Source organism: Epinephelus moara, chromosome 19 (assembly GCF_006386435.1).
Source record: "Epinephelus moara isolate mb chromosome 19, YSFRI_EMoa_1.0, whole genome shotgun sequence".
Classification (NCBI taxonomy): domain Eukaryota; kingdom Metazoa; phylum Chordata; class Actinopteri; order Perciformes; family Serranidae; genus Epinephelus; species Epinephelus moara.
Window position 1 is genome coordinate 18,583,461 of NC_065524.1, and position 19,524 is coordinate 18,602,984.

General features: G+C 39.3%; 1 protein-coding gene across 1 annotated transcript in view; it reads left to right on the plus strand.

Moving 5' to 3' along the window:
* eys (eyes shut homolog) overlaps positions 1-19,524 on the plus strand; it is a 366,564-nt gene that overhangs the window by 102,170 nt on the left and 244,870 nt on the right. Inside the window, exon 3 of the mRNA XM_050070471.1 lies at positions 712-834. The gene's annotated coding sequence lies outside the window, so the exon portion shown is untranslated. The remainder of the gene's footprint in view (positions 1-711; positions 835-19,524) is intronic.

Consider the following 19,524-nt stretch of genomic DNA (forward strand, 5'->3'; position numbering starts at 1 on the left):
CCGGCTGTATCTAGGCTAATGGCTAACATGCTAACTATTATTTTTATGTCACTAGTCACTTGAAACAAATTTAGGACGATAGGAGACAGGTTGAAATTTCCCTTTAAACTGAAGAAGTTTCTGCTGCATGAAAACAAAAGTACAGACAGGCTATTTGTATTTTAGAGTAAGCAACACCAGAATTCCTAAAGTCACTGGAAGATTTAAAGTGCTGACTAGAAACCAGGATCTGTAACCTCTTTAATGATAATTGTGTGGGAGATGGGTATCATATTTTGTCTGTTTGTCATTAAAAGCTGAATGACTTACAGTGAAAGGTATTTGTCAAAGTACAATTTTAATCATCCATCTTCAATATGTTTAAATTCATTTTGTTATTACAGTCAGATAAGCCAAAAGTTGTCAGTAAAGTAGGTGCTGTTTTGAAGAATGTCCTTCCTTTGTTTAAGTAACACTGGTTGTACTTTAGCCACGCTGTGTGCCATTGTTTTGTTATTGTATGCACCATGCGATATGGTCGTGAGTCAAATAAATAAAATGAATAATAAATGAAAGTGTCTTTCTTCATTTATGTAATAACAAGTATTCATCTCTCAGTCAAATATTTACAATTTGTAATGCTGTATTATATTTCTAAACAAATGTTGTGCTTTAAATACATGGATTCTTTTAAAAGATTTGTGTGTGTGCGTGTGTTTTTGCCTTCATTAGACAGGATGGATCCAGGGTGAAGGGGGGAGACAGAGGGGGACGACATGCAGCAAAGGGCCACGGGTTGGAATCGAGCCTGCGGCTGCTGCGGCAAGGACAAAGCCTTTGTGCATGGTCTACTAGGTGAGCTATGGGCATCCCAATACAACTTTGTTTGAAATAAAGGAACATGCATGAATTAATATGCATGAATTTGATTGCAAAATCTGTTAAATCATATTAATATCCCAGAGCCATAAATATCCAATTTAGATTTATTACTTACATTGTTGATACATGATAATAAATGTGTCCAAATGTGTCATTTTGAGCATTAAAAATAAATTATTCCTCCTCAAAGCTCAGCCAAATATTTTCCATCTTATCACTCATTATTAGAATGACTCATGATAACAGTTTTACAGCTATCTCAGATGGCTAATGACAGAATATGAAAATAACAGATTACAGTTCATTCACTGTTTTTCCTGTTAAACGTCTTAATATTTATTGCATCATTTGCTGAAAACAAACAAAATGCATCTGCAAAAATAAATGTGTCTTTTGATTTTCACATGGACAGAAAAAATAGAATGCATTGAAAGAACCATATTGCATCTTCACAAAGTTAAGCAGAAACTGTACACAAAACCAGCGTTCAAAAAAAGGTAAGTATAAAAAAGACTCCCTCCCCTCGAGCAAGCGTACAAACAGTCATATTTCTCTCAGCCATCTCTCTAAACCCACATGGGCTCCAGTCTGGAGAAAATAAAAGATTGCTTTCAAAATGCAATGAGTGTCCCAGGCTGTTTAACATGATGGTGGTGGTGCTATAATAGTATGGACAGCAAACCCATGAGAGACAATAGGTCCCATGATTGCAATGCATTATGAGTAGCTACCAAGGAATATGAGGCTATTTTACAGGACCAGATGCAGCCTATGGTGCAAACAGTGTTCCCTCATTATGTTCCAATATTGCTGAATGCTAATACCTCCCAGCACACTGCTAAACCAATACAGAATTGTTTTTATAAACACTAGCACAAAGCCCTTTTAAGGCCTCAAATAACAGATGCGTCATTTAACTTCTATGTAAGTGTGAAGCAGATTTATGTCTTCTTTATTCCTGATCAAAAAAAACTTTTAGTCATGAGGATTTGTGTAATATCCCAAGACACACATTTTTACAACTGAGCCTGCAGTGAAAGTAAAAGCTTGTAGCTCTCCTCCTTAGATACTTGAGATTCATATATTGTTTGCTATTTACATTATTTTCTCCCAGCTCTATATCAATTGAATTCTCCTCAAGTCTGACTGTAGAAAAGTCAGGTTAGATAAAGAGGTCTATAAATAGCTACCAGAATGTAATATTTCTGAAAAATGCGAGTGTTGGAAACATTTGAATTGATATGTTGCAGAGCTCAGTGTAGTTTGAGATGCTGATGGTGTCATAGTTCCACTAGAAAGAATCATTTTTAAACAAAAGTAGTATTTTGGCATCTATCCATCTCCATATTTTAACATAAATTCCACTTTTTAAAGTGTTATTTCAGTTTTTCTTTGGAGGAGAAGAGTTTTGCATCACATCTCTAAACATACAGTATTTATGTTAAATATAATAACTGTTGCTCCAAGCGAGAGAACACCTCAGCTAACAAGCTTTCATTTGTTCCTTCCATTACATGGTACCCACTGATAATGTCTGGCAACAGGTAAAGAAAATATTGTGGCAAAAACAATTCCATCAAAACCTCAGTACAGCTCAATGAAGCCGAATGATCCCTCTCAAGCTCGACTGGATAAAGTCAAACGTCTTGGTCGCAGACATCAATCCTGTTTATGGCTGTTCGGCTGGAGGATGTTTTCTTTCTCTGCTGTTCGACACAGCCCCTCGCAAGGAATGTTTGGAAAAGGACAGCGCCAGAGCAGTTATTCTCCAGCTCGCGGCAAAACAGCTGTCTTCTCCAGCCATGCGCTTATTTATGATTGATGTACGCCATCCATCCACGTTAATGTTACTCGGCGTATACAATAGTTAAACATCCAGCTAAATGATCATCATATAGAAAGGTAAAAGACAAACATGAGATGGCAAACAGAAAACGCTGATATCCTGAGATTAAGAAATGTTTGCTGTCATTGAAATCACATTCTAATGCCGGACACTGATGTGACTGGGTTTCTCAAATGACTGACACAGATAATGACAATGTCCATTTGCTGCTTGGACAACCAAAGAGAATGATGCATGATCCTGCTTGTAAGCTGTTTTGACACGGGTCAGCTGAAACATGGCTGCGTGCCCTGAATTGAACCTCTCCAGAGGTGCAGGTGGATTATTCCAGATGTGTACAGCCAGAGCTCATCTTTGCACAGGGATTGACCGAGGCGCTATCTCACTGGGTGAGCCAAAGCGGCGAGCACCATCACACTGAATGAGCTGCAGTCCTATTTCATGATCTGCACTGAGAGAATAAAAGCCTAAGGTTCTCCTTGTTGGAATCTGCATTAACAAGCTGCGGGAACGTGGGAGCAGTGTGGGCAGAGAGCTCAGCATGTACTATAAGGCTCGTGAATGTGGGATGTGCTTGTTTTGATTGACCAGTAATTTTACATTTTGTAGTCGGATTTCATGGTCGAGCTAGAGGCTGTGTAAAGTGAAATATAAGCATGCAAAGAAAATATAGGCTCGTGAAAACGTTTAACTGACCAAAATAAACTGCATTTCATTTGTGTACCGCCAGCATGCCTTGAAATTAACTTCTTGGCTCACTAGGCACTGTCGCTAGTGAATTTCAACTCGAACACCAATCAGAAGTTTGTCTTGCCAAGCATTTTCACCTTAAATAACCGGACAGAGCAGCCTGCAAGCCCAAAAGGTTGTTCCAGTTTCCCCCTATAAAAACTTAACACAAATAACATTCATGTCTGCAGGCTCATTGTTAAGATGCAATCAAAGAAAATGAGCATGATTATAGCCTCATGATCTGTGTAACAGCAACACATGTTCAAAAGCTTCAGCGTGTCTGTCTGCATGTGCATGAACTTTCTGAAAAATGTGTACACCTGAGGCAAGAGCACACTTTGGCACTGAAGTAGACGTCTTAAAAATTTATAGCGCTATCAAAGTTGTAGTTATTTATTTAGAATATCACCCTGTGTGTGTCGTCAAATCACATGATGAGGGCAGAGGAGTGCTTCGGTGCTTAGTGCATAAAATTAAGATTGAATCGACGTGATACAGAGCCAATCATCTGCCGTGTTTTGCATCCAGCTGTCACTTAATGCATTGGATTAAGTCATCTTGAGACCATATCTCACTATCTAATTTAGTTATAGCTAAATTAAGATGTGGTATGTTTTAGAAGGCAAGTTAACTTTATTAATTATAATGTAGCAAAATTATAAAAAATAAAATAAGAGTCAGAAACGAAGTTAGAATGTATGCAGATCCATTTGTAAATATTTCTGTGACACTGATTTAGCTGAGGTTTTATTAGCTTTCATGAGAGCTTTATTGACTCCTTTCTTTCTCCCCTTTGTCATATCTGCTTTCTGCACTGCTCATAAATGTCAGATATTCTCCTCTCCGCCCCTGAATCACCCGGGTGTTCTCTCTTCGATAAAGAGATGAACTACCTTTCGTGATTCTGGTTACATAGAGTTTATTACAGCGTGACCCCTCAATAGTTGATGAATATTGAAGTTCCAGTATCCAATAACTCTTATCAGTTCCTTATCTGAGGAGAAACATGGTGGGGTGATCAAACGATTGTGATTTCGAATGACCCCGACTTTTATCCGGTGCATAAAGTACCCACATCCAGCTTGATATCTATTCCACTCAATTAGCACTTAACCCAAACTCTGCCCTGAGGTTAGAAGCAATTTCATCAAAAGGTGATTACAGTGGTTTTAAAATGGCACAAAATGAACAACTTTGGTAGCCATTTTTTTTTCTACACCGCATGATGATATTTTCATTATATTAACCACACAAAAAAGATAAAAGGGATATAATATAAACCAGAACAGGGTCAGCGAGAGCGCTTAATGGGTGTCATGGTTGCTGCTGAAAGAAAGGCCCTGCTGATGTGGATGATTGGTCTTATGACAATGATAGATGGTGCTTCCTGGAGCCTTGCAGGGTCCTGCTGTGCTGCCAGTGACACTTGGGAGTCGCACTAAATGCCTGTGCCCATGTCACAGACCTACAATGAAAGCCCGCGGGGGATGTAGGCGAGATAATCCAGTGACACACATCCCATCAAAAACTTTTACAGCACTGGGCAGCGGAGAGTGATAACAGCTTGTGAGGGACGCCGTGTTTATACCGTCTGCGCAGTTTTTACTTTGAACTGAAGCATATTGAAGTGTTTGTCTAATGGAGTTTGTGTATGTCTTGCCTTTGTAGGAGATATTATTACTGAGCATTTTCTTATATTAATGGGCTACTCGGGAGCCATTATGCACTCATACCCCATTAGAGCTGGCTTTAAGTGTATCTTTCTTGTGTTCTGCATGGTTTCATTACCAAACGTATGCTTTAATAAATTGGAATATAATAGGGACTGTAACTGTTATATGTTTTCCTCGAGCTGTTGATTTCAGGAAGAGCTCTTATTAAATGTTAATAATATTAGTGTGCTATAATGTAGTAATCAGGGTGCGTGCTTGTCTGTCATCAATAAAAGTCTAAAAACCATGTGTCTTAGACTAACAGCCATTTTAACCTAATAATATGCTGTAATAAAAATTGATCTGTACTTATGATACAGGTTTGGTGTGTAATGAGTTTTAATCAAAGTTTCCTGTCCTTGTCTAAACCTGTAAAGAGCCCAATTTGAGGAAAGGGGGTTGTTGGCGAGGATGTTCCAAACTCATTTGGATGTCAAAGAGACCTTCAGCGATGGCAGACACAATAGCGTGCTGAGTAATATGAGCCTACAGAAGAAAGATGGATCTCCCAAGGAGTGAATTTTTACAATAATTGGGGTAGATATCTCTGCTCTCCGTTTCAACCAGGGGCCAATCTTTGGGTGGCATTTCATTATAGCGACAGGAATTGTCACCATAATGAATTCATCAATGCTGGTAAGATAAATGGCTCAACAAGAAATTGATAGGGCCATCTTGCCTATCTGATGTTGGAAAATTCTGTCTTATATATATATTATTAGAAAAAGGGACAGCTATTTGGACGCCGCTACCATATGAACATCTTTTTCCATTTAGCATGTTTGAAATATTAATGGCAACATGATTTGACCTATTCTGGCATCACGTCGATGACAGAGTTGGGACACTTATACAGACAAGACCTTTAACCCTATTGTGGTTCCCATCTGGCACAACACCAAACAGAAAAATAGGATCATTTTGCTTTTAAAATCTTTTTTTTTTTTTTTTTTGCACTGATACTCAATAGTTGATATTCTTTGGAAATAGGCACTTTTTCTTTGAGTGTTTCGAGCCTCTCACAGACAGCCAACTGTTGCAGGCATCTGCTTTTATGAAATGCGACTGAACCTACAGGACAAACACTTGAAAGATGGAGGGAAAGGAAACATATGCAGACTTTATCAGAAACAAAAACAAATGAGCTCCCCGCTCCTGTAAATTGCACAGTTGTTGCTTCATACCACATTTCTGACAGGAAGACTGTTGGAAAATATGCTTATTTGCTTTCTTGCCAGGAGCTAGATCAGAGGATTGATACAACTCTCATGCTTGTCTGTTAAATCTGAACCTACCTCCAGCATCCTAGATTAGCATAAAAACTAGAAACAGAGAGAAACAGCTGACCTGAGTCTGTCCAAAGGTACCAAAATCCACCTACCAGCACTTCTAAAGCTTATAAATTAGCATGTTATACAATATCTCGTGTGTTCAGTCCAAAAACTAAAAAAAGACAAAAACTGGAAAAAAACAACATGATGTTTTTTGTGTTTTGTTTTTTTTACCCAGGTTAGCTGAACTATTTTGCTGTGTCTCATATCCTGCACTCAAACACTTCCGACTGAGTGCATTCACATTCAAACTGACAACTATGGCAAATTGGCAGTGCACTATGAGTACCATACCAGTTGAAAAGTTGAGTGTGGAGCCCTGGACCCCTCTCACCTTCAACTCTCACCATCTTGGCCAAGTAGCAGATGGGAAGGGACCACCAGACTCGAGAAAATGGCACCCAAAGAAGCTGCAGCGGTTTCAGTAGCTCCGCTCAACATTCAAACAAAATGGCAGATATTTTGGCAGGCGACAGTCACAGTCAAATGTTGGTGGTCTGTGTGGTTGCGATTTGCCATTTAAGGGAAGAAGTAGTAAAATGTTGCAGTCATAATTTGCAGTAAGTACACAAGAGCCATGTTTGATTTGAGACAACACTGCCCTGTTGAAATTCAGTAAAAGATTAATAGCCTGGGCTATAATTTGCTGAAATCACTGAACTCAATGGGCCTATATTTGGGACAGGCGTCTATATAGAACAGGTCTTTAATTCCTTTCACACAAAACTGTTGCTCAGTAAAAATTAGGCTTCAGATAATATATCAAGCATGAATCATTAATTTGATTTAGCCCAAGAATTATGGCACCCAGCATACCGACACAACACCACTGTATCCCGTTAAAACGATACTCACATCATGAATTATTTTTACTGAAAAACCCTTTTAATTCTTTTGAGCAGAGGACCCTTCTGGACTGAAGGAATATGAATAACTTACAGGGTAATCGAGGAATGGACACATATTATGACTTTATGGTCGCTTCAGAAGTAGGGAGCCACCACCTTTTTTTTTTTTTGGTCTCTCTTGTTCACCATGCTGGTAAATCTGAATGAATTATTCTTTGGTGCTCATGGTAAAAGTAAAATGAACTGAATGATTGAATTATAGCAGTGGCGGCTGCTGGTCTTTCAAACAGGGGAAGCTCACTTTAAGTTTAAATCATAAAATTTGTCACATTGTAGCGAGGCAGTAACCGTTTTTCAACCACACACAGCAAAACACACCTCAAAGAATTTCAGATGGGTTTAAATACCTGAACTGTACTGTACAAACGGTGAAAATGAGCTATATTGCTTATGGAAATAAGGAACTCCGGACGGCACTCTGTCAGAAGACTCCACTTGCAAATATCCGCATGGGACTGAGCTCGCAATGCGACAATGCCGGTGTGTATTTCCAAAGCGCTGTCAATCACAAAGGGGTTCAGCCTTTTAGACAATTCCTCCAATCATCATGCAAACACAGAGCGTCCTCTCCTGCCTACCGTTCCATTAGGTCCCAGGGAAGCTGAACCTCCCTGGAAGTGACAATTTTTTTGCATTTATCCAATGACTGCCTCGCTTTGCTGTATGAAAAAAACCTGCTCAGCGCTGTCTCATAGGAATGCTTGGAGGCTCCGCGTCCACCGTGCTGATACACGAATGTATGAAAGGGAGGTTGCGTTTGAAAACTGGTGACAAACAGCTGACGTTTGAACATCATAGTCATGATCAATGCATCCTAACGCACGTTTAATGCAATGTAAATTCTTATTTTAATGTAAATTCAATAGTGCATATTTGACCATTTCTTCTGTAAAATTTTAGGGGAAGTTCAGCCTCCCTTGTTGTCTCAGAGCAATCGCCCCTGGATTATAGAGAATTTAACTGAGCTAACGATGTGAAGCATCTCCATACTGACACAAGTCTAAACATTTGTATTTGTATGAGCAAGCTAAGCAGCTAACTAACATTAGCTCAAGTGGGTATTCAACAATCTGGTTTTATACATCCAAAGAACTTCTATAAAAATGAACTGCTTCGCAACCAGACCAGGCCTCTAATTGAGAAAGGCCTTTATTTGTCAAAATATGTAGCTACACCGGGCTAGTAAAAGGGACTGGGCGTTTAATTGGGACTAGGTTTTTAATTGAAGTTTTAGGGTACTATGCAAGTAAGTACATAGTGTACACAGTGTACTACATAGAAGTGTACTAATGTAAGTATCAGAATTGAAACACAGCATTTGTTTTTATGCTAAGCTAAGTAACTTCAATCTTTTCATTCTCAATCTTCTCTCAGCAAGGAAGCGAATAAGCATTTTCCCAAAATGTCAAACCATTTCTTTAACTGGAGGGAAAATTAGGCTCATGGTTGCAAGCACTATCATTGAGAAGGCTGTGATGTGAGTACAGGTTTGGTTCATGTTGGTAAGAGTGAAAGAGTACAGAGATTGATAAAAAGCGTTCCATGTGCTGAAATATAGTCGTCGCTCCATATTTGAAAAGTTCATTATCACATTGTTATACGTTGTACAGTATATTGAAACCACTAATTCACTGCACATCGTGTACAAGTGCAAATACAAGCTCCAGTGTAATCTGCACAGCGTTACACTTTGCCATAGTCAGATTTCAGTTTTCAAGTCTGTGTGAGTTAGGGGGTTTACCGTGCCAGGAAAAGGATGCTCAGAACTAAAATCTATTTTTGTGTCTGTGTGGAGGGGGTTGACTTGCATTCAAGTAGAACTATATGAAAGTGAAGGACAGAGTTATGAATTATGTAGGAGTGAAAAAAATCCTGCTGACAACAAAAAAACAGACTCCTCAAGCACAGCTATACTGCAGCAGCAGTGCTGCACAGGCTCCACAAACTCCTCAGGAGCAAAAGTAAGCAGACAAAACTCATTTATAAATGAACATTATAGTGTTCTTATTCTTATCTTATAAATGTTACACACTGTGAATGTAGAGCATCTAATACAACATTCAGGACGTCCTTGCTGTCCTATCTTTTGTCAAAAAATGATAGATCCTTAAAACAGAGCTGGGTTTAAAATCATCATGTCATCATGTTCCCCACCATGTCTTTACAATGCTGTGAAAACATCGGCTTGATTCTAATCAGTGTGTATGTTCTCTTGTGTGTCGCAGGTTCTCCTACAAAGGCATGACAAGTCATATTTGGGGGCTGAGCTTGTTTGTTGTCAGCTGCATACTGAGCTAAAGCAGGTCTCCAGGATGCTGCAGTCATCTCAGTAATTACACTGTCATTTCCTGCACGTGTAGCGCTCTGCTTAACCTCTGCAGCACACCGCGTGTCTAATCTATTTCAAGAGAATGGCTTGTAATCAGCAAAGTGTGTATGTTTACTGTAAATGTGTAGAGGTGCTGCAATCATATGCACGCCATGCTAAGTTACTATAAAAAAGCCCACAGACACACAGCTTTGAATCATTTATTTTTAACTCCATCGCATTACTGTTTAGGGACAAAGATATTTGCTTGTTATCCTTAATTGTTCTCCCTGTGGTATTCAGTGCAGCCAATTATATTGTCTTGTGAGAGACATTTATATTTGCAAAAGGTCACATTGTTCCAATTCTTGCACATATTTATCAACCAGTCACAGTTACAGTCCTCATAATAATTAGTCAGTAGGTGAAGCTCGACCTCGAATCAGATGTTGGATTAAATTCCTGACTATCAAAATATACCAAGCTTAAATTATGAATAAAGAAGCATTAATTAAAAGCCAGGTTTTATGACAAAGACTGTTAACAGCAATTCTATTATCCAACTTATTTCACAGTCTTTTAAAATTAGATTATAGTGAACAAACAGACTTAACCTACATGCTTTATATAAACCTGTATTAGATGTTTGTTGGGAGTAATCAGAGTCACAGGGGCAGGTCCACAACCTAGCTAATCAGTGCACATCTTGATTTTATGGTTCAAAACCTTTATTAGATGGCTTATAAAATGAAATCCATCTGTCTTGCCTCTTTCATGCCCCCTGCTCTTTCATCTCTCTGCAAACACACAACATCATTATTATGCATTTGTGAAAACCGGGCAATCTTTTAAAACGTTCTGACACCAAACTGTGTGGTGTCACTGAGAACAACGTGCCGAGCACTGAGGGTTAAAGGTTGCTGTTGTTCTGCGTTCCAAAGGCAGTGCTGCGATTTTCACAAGTTAACCTTATTTTGTAAGTTTCATTGGACACATGTAGGCAAAGAGAGAGATACCAGGTCAGTGGGTGCAGAAGCCAAACGAACACAAAAAAGCCAGCAAAAAGTTTTGTTGGTGACTTTTGAACAGCTACAACCAAAGGCTGCTGGGTATTTTTGGCTTTTTTAAATCAGATATTCCTTTACCAACATGAAACAAGAGTGTACTCCACAGCCAAGATAGCAGCTCTGTGAGGCTGTAATTGAGCACAGCTATCAGCATGCAAACACACTCACATTAACAATGCTAACAAGCTGATGTTAAGCAGGTACAGTGTTTACCATATTCACCTCCTTTGTTTAGAGTGTTTGCATGCTAACCTTTGCTAATTAGCATTTGACACAAAGTACGGCAGAGGCTGACGGGAGTGTCATTGTTGGCTTATTAATTGGTCGTAAATCAAACAAATTAACATTTTGCCCCGATGTAAAGAAGTCAGAGGATCGCCAACGTGATTACAATTCATCCTGAGGACAGGACGAATGTGTGTACCAAATTAATGGCAACCTATCCAGTAATTGTTGTGACATTTCACTCAAATAATCAGTGCACAAAAACATCTATATCTACAACCTTCTTCATGCCTCCTGTGTCACTATTACACTCTTGTTATGAGTCAGAACGTTCTGATAGTAGCTTTTACTCTGCTATCTTTTTGTGCCTCACTGGAATATTTCCTCCATTTTGATACAGCTATTTCAACACTGTAATTTGAAAGTGTTTAATACTGTATATGTGCCTGATGAAGAGCCAGTGTGTGTTTGAAAAGTTGTCCTCTTTTGAAATGTAATATCTTCAAAGGAGAGCAGTCTACAGTTTTGCGAGTCCTTATGAAATAGAACGACAGTTCACTGAAAATCACAAATGTCATCCTCAGTGAAGACGGTGAGGGAAAGCAGCAAATCTTAATGATGTATCGGCAAAAAAAAAAAGTTAGTTTTGTCCACATTAGATAAGAAAAAGTCAGCAGATCATTGAAGTTAGTATGATTCATCATTTAGGAACCGTGCAAATTTTTGTGCAAGTTCGTCTTGTAGATGTGAAGATATTTCAGTGGATAAGTACAACCTTTGACCCCCTGGTGACACTAGATCAGAAAAGTCAGGGGATTTCCAAAGTGATCAGGATCCATCCTCTGGGCACCATGAACGTCTGTACCAAATTACATGGCAATCCATCTTACTATATAATGACGAAAACTCTGTCTGTGAGTGTCTCTGTGTGTGTGTCTGTTCCACGTTTTTCTCCTCACTGACTTGGTCAATCCATGTGACATTTGACACAGTGGTAGAGGGTCATGGGAGGATGCAAATGAAGCAATATTACATCAATTGGCCAAAGGGGGGCGCTATAGCAACCGATTGAAATTGCAGACTTTGAATGGGCATATCTCATGCCCCGTATGTCGTAGAGACATGAAACTTTGCACAGAGATGCCTCTCCTCATGAGGAACAAATTTGCCTCTGGAACCCATAACTTCTGGTTATATAGATTTTCCGCCATTTTGATTTTTTTGAAAAACACTTAAATCGATCTCTTCCTAGGAACTTTGACCGATCTGCATAAAACTGGGTGAACACAATCTAGGGACCAATATCTAAAGTTCCCTCTTGGCAAAAGCTGGAAAACTTACTAAAACTGAGCTTCTATAAGGCAATGAATATTGCGGAGGGAGTGGCAAAATGGGGGCGCTAAAGAGCTAATTTCTTATCTAGGCCGAACCGCTATATCGATTTTTACTAAACATAGTAGATATGTAGAACAGGATGCCTCAAGGTGACTGGAGAAATTTAACTCTAATTGGCAACTGGGTGGCGCTATAACAACAGAAAAATGCTTAAAAATGGCTGAAATGCGACCGATGGCTGTGGCTCCCCCTGTGGCTGAATGGTTGTTTTTTTCTAATTTTTGGTATGACTAAGTCATGGTATGGTATGCTGTACATAATCACAGAAACCATGTTTTTCAAAAACTCTGTCTGAATACATTGCTCTTCTTAATGGGTTCAGTTGACTATTTAATATGCAATTTTCTATGACCGGGATCCCAAACACACACCATGTGAAACTGTACGTGGGCGACTGTGCACTCAATGGGTATGGACTAGTCTGATAGTATTTGAGATATCTCACTAAGAAACAAAAATGTCAACCTCACGGTGGTGCTAGAGGGAAAGTCAGTGGGCTCCGTCCAAGTTTACTGGCAGTTCATCTATTACAATATTTGTCAAGATATTTGAGTCCAGACCAAAGTGGCGGACCGGCCAAGTGAGATTGCCATCCCTAGAGCCATGCCGCTAGTGTGGCTAAAAATGTTATCGAGTATATATGAAAAATTTACATATATATGTTTGTTTGTTTGGCCGCAGACCACACAGAAAGACTCTACCTCTGTGCAAGGAGCTGCAGTACATCAACAAGCTGTCAGAGATCCTTGTGCTGCAGGTTTTTTTCCTGCAGCAGTAACCCTGAAACCAGACACAAACTGTATTTCACCTCAGTATACACAGTACCTGGACTCAGCAACAGTATAGGTAAGGTGAGGTAAAGCTCTTAATTGCTCGTCCTTACGTATCATTCCATTAACACCTCACTTAGCGTTTCTGGAATAGCATTTCATCTTATTTTCAACCACCAGCTCAGCTCAGTTCAAGTGTAGCTCGGTTCATTTCAGTTCACTTCAAGGTCTGCCAACTTTAGCGCACTTCAATTCAATACATGTTCTATCTTTACATCTTACCTGGGGAGTTGTTTTAGGGCAGAGTGCTTCACAGCAACTAAACTACAATCATACAAAGGCAGAGGTCGTAAGAGTAAGTGCATGTATTCAGCTGCTACTTATAGGTGAGCAGAGTTGTTTCTACATTCGACGCATGGGTTTTTGTTGCTGTCTTGTTTAGTTTAGTAACTGAATGGCCTGAGGCAGGAAAGAGGCTCGATGTCTATCTGTTGTCCACTCGGTATGGCAAAGACAGAAGCCCAATGGGAGCAGTTCAAACTGGCAGCGTGGGGCAGGAGATATTTTCTGCAGAACAGAGACTCTGGGAGCAGAGTGAGTGGGAGTACGCTGTCTGTGTATTTCAAAAGATGGTGGCTGTGTCTGAGTGCTCATTCTGTCATTAGTGTTGAGGGTTAAAAAGCTTTCAAAACACACCCTTATGGTTGAGTCACTGTGATCTGAGAGTGGTGAAGCAGCCATTAGAACTGGGCCCAATAAACACTTTCCAGTTTTGCAGTAAGTAATATGCTGCAGTGTTACATTTAGCTAAATAAGCAGATTATTAGAGGTAATGTCAATAACATTTTCACTATAATCGATCATCTTAATCATTGCGCCAGTTCTACAGTCAGCAGCCTTTCTGTTCCACTCTGGTTGACCTTTAAAGGCTTAAATATAAGGCAGCGGTTTGTTTGGATGAAGAGGTTGGGTAATAGGTTGGAAAGGCTACCTGCATCTCAACCTTTGAAAGCTAGGACCGGTTTCAGAGGCTCTTTGAGCTATTAGCTTGGTGCAATTTTCTAGGAGCAATTATGGCGTCTAGCCTATTGAGAAGCACCTCCCTTTTCTGCGAACATCAAAATCATATTAATATGCTATTCCATCAACATTTTCCACCCTGCTATTTCCTGGTAATAACATTTGAACTCACAAAAGAGGCTAGAACTCAGGGTCAGGCTTTAGCAGCACTATTATTTTTATGCCATTACAATTTCTGCTATTATTACCAGGAAAAATGCTGAGAATATGATCGTTCAAGGATGCCTTTTCCAGGTTTCATGGACACTCTATCAATTACTTACACAGGTACTGTATATTTCATCTAAAACATATCAACTCGTCGGACAGTTTTTCCAGCCCTCCACTCCACCTGCCTGAGTCAAACCAAGACACAATGTGCATAGTTTTAAACTGAGTACTCTGAGCTGTGTATCACCAGCTCACGTCAAGGTGTTGGCATTGTTGCTGCATCCATACCTGGCAGAGCCAGCTTCCCTTCTGTTTGAAAGTCCCCTGCTGGAACAATGCCAGCACGCTGCCTCACATTCTTGTGCTCCCTCAATTGCTCACGCTCCATTTATACGTGATATAAAGCAATCGTCAATTGATCTGCAGCTTTTTTAAGAGCATTTGTCTTGCGAGGGGGATTAATGGCGCAAAGGTGCATGTGCTGGCATCACAGCAGCATTTAAGGCCTTGTGTTTTTCAAATCAAAGGATACCCAAACAACATCCATCAGAAGTCATCACAATACTAACCAACTGACACTCAGCTTAGATGTTTGTAGTGATGTCTGGTCCCTCAGCTTTTCTGATCATCAATTTAGACTTTGATTGTTCAGATGATTGCTTCACGTTGCTTTAATCGGCTTTGATTTGTAATTATTTTTTTACTTGAATTCTAATGTCATGATTTGAAAAAAAAAATAGCAGCAGCAGATAAGGTGTCAAAAAAATAATGCAGCCTCGGGGTATTTATTCCTCTTAGTTATTTGGTGTCTACTTGTGATTTGTTTTGACGTCTTGTTTTGGTATGAGGGTGCATTATTATTCAGCCTCTGAGTTATGAGGTTGTTAAGAAACTCTACCAGCAGCTTGTGGGTTGTTACATGATATCATTATAGCTGTTGGTCAATTACTGCAATTCACCCAGGATTAAAATGGCTGAATGTTTTCTTTACAGGTAAGCTTAACACATTATTAAGCTTCAGATGAGGTGCATCCTTTGACCTTTAAGTCTTTATATAGTAAATCAGTAATAAGTGCCATATTTGTTCGCTTAACTATGTGTGTATTGATGCAAGACTGAAACAAAGAAAACACTATCAGTATGCCAATACTACATGATGTGACCATTTGTCCTCCTCTAATGAGGGATTTTGACTTAAAGGGATCCTATTATGCTCATTTAAGTTCATACTTCTGCTACCACTGTCTCAGTTCATATTCCTACTAGAACATGTTTACATGCTTTAGTGTTCAGAAAACGTAATTTTTCTTATACTGTCTGTCATGGAACATCTGTACTCACCCTCGGTCTAAGACACTACATAGTATCTCAGTGTCTTTGGACCATCGTGGTCGTAGGGGAATGACTGTAATGAAGTATAGTAACATTATCTACTGTAAAAAAAAAAAAATCTCTAGTAAAAGCTTCTAAAGCAAAATAATCCCAACTGGACATGCTGCAGCAGGAGCCTGATCCAAAATCAGGGAAAAATGAACAACATCAGTAATCAAGATTACATGCTCCCCTGACTGTAACAGAATAAAGCAGCACTTTCTACGATGAAAAATAACCAATAAAAACTTCTGAACAACCGGACTTGTTCAAGCAGGAACATGATCCGAAACTCTGGAGAAATTAATAACATCAGCAACCAAGATTGCACATTTTCCTCAAGTTAGCACGTAGCAGTGTAGGCTACATAATGCAAACACTTGCAGTCGTGTGCCTGAAGCAGATGACTACATAAAGAAATTTGTCACAAGTTGACATCAGCTTGTCTTAAAAAACAACGTTGGAGTATTCTGAAAGGTCTGAACCCTGAGGTTTTTATGATACAGTACAATGCAATACAATGTGATACGATACAATATGATTCTATACAATTCAATACGGAGTGGTGCAGAGCGGTGCAGTGTGATTTGTTATGGTACGATAGGATATACTACGATGCAATGAGATGCGATGCGATGCAATACGATATGATAGATGCTATATGATACGATACAAAAGTACAAAACAATACGATGTGGTACCATATGATAGAGTAAGGTACGGTATGTTACGATACGATACAATATGATGCAATGCGATACGATATGGTATGGTACAATACTTCTTGTCAGTTTACACTGATTCACAGGGATTACTATAACATATGTTTACCTCATTATTTGAAACTTTGGCCAAGTGTTATATAAAGGTCTGACATTGTTACATTATATATAAGACCAAAAAATAAGGAAAAGCATAATAGGTCCCTTAAAATTCCAGTTTGTTTTGATCCAATACATTTATATAACTGTGGATAATAATTAGATTTCCTGTGTATTACACAAAGAAGTAATGGCATCAAATGACACAAAATATCATTTAATTTACCTCCTATAATTGCCTGTCAGTGTTCCTCCAGACAATACTTTGGCAAGGGAACAGGCTCTAAGTAGCAGCCATAATGAATACATATGGTAAAGAGTAGGGGGGAAAAATCTGTTTCAGAAGGAGTAAACATTTTCTTTTTTTAGTATTAAATGAAAACATAGACACATCCAGAACACAGCCAGATTCAGGCACTAACCTTCAACACAGCCGTGAAGGAGAAAAGATCCTGAGAAACACACTGCGTTTCCTGTACAAATAAGAAATATCTGCTGCATTTGCATGCTAGGCACACCTTCCTGATGTTAACAATGCCAGGTCTACGTACATCAAAGCGAAAAGTCCTTGGAAAACAGTACATGAGGATGGAGGTGTCTGTGGGCCTTGTTGGTGAGGCATGTCAGGTTGCTTGCTAAGTATAGCAAGCAAAGAGAAAGAAATGATTATGCAATGAGCGGGGTAAATCTCTTCCTCCGAGCACAGATGCAGAGAATGTTGCTGTCTGTGCAAATAAAGTCTGATGGGTAAATGGGTCAAAATGATGGCATTTCAAAACATTATGAAATTATCATTTTTTTCTCTCCCCACAGCTCTGAAATGATTACTGAATGGTGTAAAAATATTGACATTGAGATTCATGGCTCTTGATGAACCGTATTAAGTCTCAAGGGCATGTAAACTAGCTAAACCATGTTACTGATATTATCATTGATAGCATTGCATATGGAAATAATTCACTTTTCAGTTGCAAGGTTGACTCGTACTTTTGATGCCTTCAGGGGATTACACTACCTTGCACACAATATAGCACACTGTAGAAAACTAGGATTACCACCTTGCGGTTGTTTACATCCACATCTGTCCAGAGTCATATGTAGGCATGGCAGTTGACAATTCTTTAAATAGGCTATGGATGTTGCTACAAAGAAGCTACATATTCTAAGGGTGCTTTCAGACCTAGAGTTGTCTTGTTCATTTTAGTCAAACCATACAGTTTGAAAACGAGGCACGGCTCCAACTAGAAAACAATGTTTTGATGCATTGGGTGCGTCGAATGCGCATATAAAGGCACTACGGGAGGAGGTGCATATTAATAATCCTCTAAGACTGTAAGATTCTCATGCTTGTTTTACCCAAACAATGCTTAATGCGACTGCAGTTGGTTTGGATCGATGTCGGAACACGGAATGAACCACACCAGAGTTCGTTTGTAACCAGTCTGAGACCACCTCTTTAAGAAGATCTCGGTCCGGTTGTTTTGGTGCGCACCCTGGTGCAATTGCAGTGTTCACACCTGCCCAAATGAACCGCACTTAGGGGGCAAACGAACCTGATGTTGATTGAACCGACCGGCAGGTCTGAAAGCACCCTAAAACATGGATCCTTATGTATAGTATAGTTATGGTAGAGTGGTAAAGTTATGGTGTTGAATTATAGACAGAAAAATGGTTTTGTATAACATTATGATGTCGCAGTTGAGTTGACCTATGACCGTTTGGATATTTAATGTAAAATCCAAAAAGTTCATCCTTGAGTCCAACCAGACGTTTGTGCCAATTTTGAAGAAATTCCCTCAAGGTGCTCTTGAGATACTGCGTTCACAAGAATAGGAATGGACAGATGGAAGTACATACGAATGGATGGATGGACGGACAACCCGGAAACATAATGCCTCCTGCCATGGCTATCGCTGATGTGGAGGCATAAAAACACAGGCCCAGAGGACACATGTATACATGAATTATTTTCAAGCTTACGTTCAGGCAGGGCAGCCAAGGTGTTGGCAACGGGGCCACAACCATCCTGATACAAGCGTCAGTGGCCCCATCTGCCCCCCCAATAAAAAAATTCTGGTGGCAACACTGCTTACCTTGGATGATTCATTTAGAACAGAAATACACAGCAATGTAAAAAAGTGTGTGCTGCACAGGGCTTAGACTGATTATTCAAACAAATATCAATGCAGCATTATAATCTCTGAACCATTAGCCTCTAATTTCATGTAATATGTTGCTATATATTCAAAGTACAACAGTTATTTTACTGCACAGACACAACTTCATCTGAACAACATATTGTATGAGGTGCCAGGGGAAATATAACAAATAACTTGCAGCACACACTATAGGAACAGGATATTACATCTAAGGAACCAGTGTGCTGACTAAGGGAACCTCCAAGGCGAACAGCCTCTCATGCCTCACAAAGGCACAATTGATCCAGTCCGAGCACCTGGTAGAATAACCAAAGGCTGGAAAGTGGATGCAGCAAGGACAAAGCAATGCACCTCAGAGTCAAAGCCACACTCCCTTATCAGAGCGTATTGTTACAGGATCATATTAATTATTGCTTTGCTTTTACCCTGATACTCATTTGTATTCTTATACACAAATGTGGATAATAACATCTTCACATGAGTGGGGATTTTGTTGACACTGGCCTTTCTTCCTTATTGTTTGGGATCCCAGAGACCCCACCGCTCTATGTGTAAAAATAATAATTGCAAAATCAACAACTTTTTTCTTTTTTTCTGACCTCATTAAACCTCATATGTAGAAAGGTGTTGAAGTCTTTTCCCACTGCCACACACTGGACTTGTGGAATAAATGGAGGCGTCAAAATACAAACACGACAATAAAGTATTGTTACAGTATTACACCATTTAAAGAAAAAAATGTTTTATATGTTACTGAAGCTACAAATTGATGAATAAATATTCCTTTT